Below are 3,307 nucleotides of genomic sequence, written 5' to 3'. Positions count from 1 at the left end.
CCTGCTTGTGTTTTCACCTGGAATATGAGCTATTCGTCTCAGTAGATCCCTGGAGTTTCAATTAAATAAGAGCCCCATTATGAAAAGCATCAACTCTGCAGATAACAGATAATGTACATTGTAAGTATGGTTGTGTAATGAATTATTACAAGACTGTATATATCTTTTACCGCGACAGAAAGATCCCACTGAATCTCACAGTTGCTAAAACTTGTCACTGTACAATAGTGATATTTTTCTATTCTTTTGAATTAACCTGCGATTTTACATTTTACATATTACAGTGAGGACTCTGACAATCACATCAATTGAAACTAATTGTGATTTTGCTGTCATCTCCTTTCCACTCATCCATTATTCCTTGCTTAAGTATGATATCGTATCACGTTTTTATCAATAAGGTGACTACCTTGACAAGTGAAAAGAAGTCGATAATGTAAGAGTGCCGTCCATTCAAGATTTTACGTGCAACCTAATGGGAGACTTGTAAAGCAACGTCATTCTTGGTTCTATAACTTCCCCATTAATGTTCACTTTCTATTGTGTATACATACCACTTGAGCATGGAGTTAATTTTCGCTTTCATCTCGCATCGGACACGCCAGGGAGAGAGAGATAGTTGGCCATTGTCTCATATCGCGTGATACGTGACAATCCAGGGGCTGTTATGTTTTATTATTAGGTGATCCGAGAATCCTCTCGGATCACCTTCTGTATCTGTACTGATTCTTTGTTCTTCTTCTTCTTCTTCTTCTTCTTCTTTATTTCTCCGCAAAAGTTGTGTAGAGATAAGCTCAGAAAGTGCATTGCCTATGAATGTCAAACTTATACCATATGTGTATCATGTCCCAAAGACGACATGTCAAGTAAAATCGTAGTGATCAGTCGACCGTGACGTCACTATGACGTCATTATATGAAAACACATTTTCAATCATATCTCATTAATGGAGTGGAATTTCTCAATGAAATTTACGTCACATAAATTTCAATTCAAGGGAATTCTACCCATATTTTCAGAATTCCTCGCATCGTAAAGACGTGCGCGTACGCGCGCGTTGAAATATTTGTATGCTCCAATCAAGCTCAAATTTTTTTTGCATACGTTTCAGACCATTTGGAGCATTTTTTGAAAAATTGAAAAAATTGGACGGACGCGTACGCGCGCGCACATATACGCACGTACAGCTCATATGCAACAGAAATTTCCCGATTTTTTACATTTATCGGATGTCTGAAAAGTCAAGGAATATTTCTAGCAAGTTTCAAGTCAATCCGACTCAATATGACGTCATACGGGACTGTCAAAGTTGAAATTCCGCGCGCGCGTCAATGGCGATATACAGTACAACAATGCCCCAAAACCGCCAATTTTAAATCCGATTTTACTCGTCAGGATGGACGGTGACCCCCCATTTTCTTTACATATTCTGAAAGCTGATGAGTTGTACATGTCAGTTTATGGGTTGGCGATACTGAAAAAGTCATTCAAAGATATCAAATTTCTTAATAAAGTTAAAAAAGTAAATTTTCAAAATGACGTCATCAAATTTCAAGTTCATTCAAGCATATCTCACTTTTTCTTTAATTGATTTACGTCCAAATTTCAATATGTTGTAGCTTATTAAATGGTCTTTCAGATATATAATAACAACAATTTGATTGGATGACGGCATCACCTCGTAAAAATGGATTTAAAGTAATCTTGTCAAATTTGACCAGTTTACGTGTTATCTCTATGGGAGTGCAGTTTTTCTGGAAATGAAAACTGACATGACTATCTTTATCGAGCACTAGCTCACTTATGCTTCGGTGAATTTCTCCCATATTTTAGTATGTTGTAGCTGAGACTTTGGGCTATCGTTAATGTGCCCTTCGTTTTTTCATACGGAGTCGGCATCATGCCCAAAAACTTGGTTGAAATTAAAGCTTATCTTCCATGTATTTTCATATTCCTTTCTTTCTGCAACTTTCTTTGCAATAACTCAAGAAAAACAAGCTCTATCAGCCCAATATTTTGCACATGTTTAGTTTATGTCACGTACATTATTTCATAAAATAACAACTACTTGATCGGGCACCTTCTTGGGTATGTAAATTAGGGTCAAAGGTCAAAAATGTTTCATCCTGTATCTTGGTTAATACATGTCTTATCTTTCCCATATTTTGCATACGTAAAGACCATGTTACAAGAATCATTTCACAAAATAACCACTTTTTGCTCAGACGCCATCTTGTCTGTGCAAAGTAGGGTCAAAGGTCATATGTACTTCTTTCTTTATCTTTATTATGACGTGTTATCTCTATGGGAGGGAATTTTTCTAGATGTGAAAATTGACATGATTGTCTTTATCGACGACTAGCTCAATTACCCTTCGGTGAATTTCTTCCAGATGTTAGTATGTTGTAGCCAATGTAATACTCTTTAAGTTTTGTTAATCAAAGTTTTAATCGGATGATGTCTTCACCACGTGAAAATGGATATAATGTAACCTTGTCAAATTTAACCAGTTTACGTGTTATCTCTATGGGAGGGAATTTTTCTGGAAATGAAAATTGACATGACTTTCTTTATCGAGCACTACCTCACTTACTCTTCTGTAAATTTCTCCCAGATTTTAATATGATGTAGCTGAGACTTTGGGCTATCATCAGTGATTCTTCATTTTTTCATACGATGCCGAGATCACGTAAAAACTTGGTTGACATCAAACTTATATTCGATGTATTGAGATATTTCTTTCTCTCTGCAACTTTCTTTGCAATAACTCAAGAAAAACAGCCCCTATCATCCCCATATTTGGCACATGTTTAGTTTATGTCACGTACATTATTTCATAAAATAACAACTACTTGATCAGACACCATCTTGGGTATGTAAATTAGGGTCAAAGGTCATAAATGTTTTAACCTGTATCTTGGTGAATACATGTCCTATCTTTCCCATATTTTACACACGCAAAGGCCATGTTACAAGAATCATTTCACAAAATAACCACTTTTTGGTCAGATGCCATCTTGGCTGTGCAAAGTTGGGTCAATGGTCAAATATACTTCATTCTGTATCTTCTTTATAGTGTATACCGAATTTGGTAACAGAGATAGCAGACCTAACTCTCTTTTCTAAATGAGAATCCAAATATCACACGTCCAATGTCTCTAAACACAGATGAAACCTATATGGTCATGCCTATTGCGATCAGGACTCGAATCATTGATTAAAAAAAATCGGATCACCTAATTTGTCAGTCTTGACAAATTCCAAGTCTAGTTATTATTATTAATCTATCACGCGAAGGGAAGGAAGC

This window comes from Diadema antillarum, unplaced genomic scaffold (genome assembly GCF_040938485.1).
Source record: "Diadema antillarum isolate AM-2024a unplaced genomic scaffold, OU_Dant_1.0 seq00000512_RagTag, whole genome shotgun sequence".
In the NCBI taxonomy this organism is placed as follows: domain Eukaryota; kingdom Metazoa; phylum Echinodermata; class Echinoidea; order Diadematoida; family Diadematidae; genus Diadema; species Diadema antillarum.
This window is presented reverse-complemented; position numbering follows the sequence as displayed.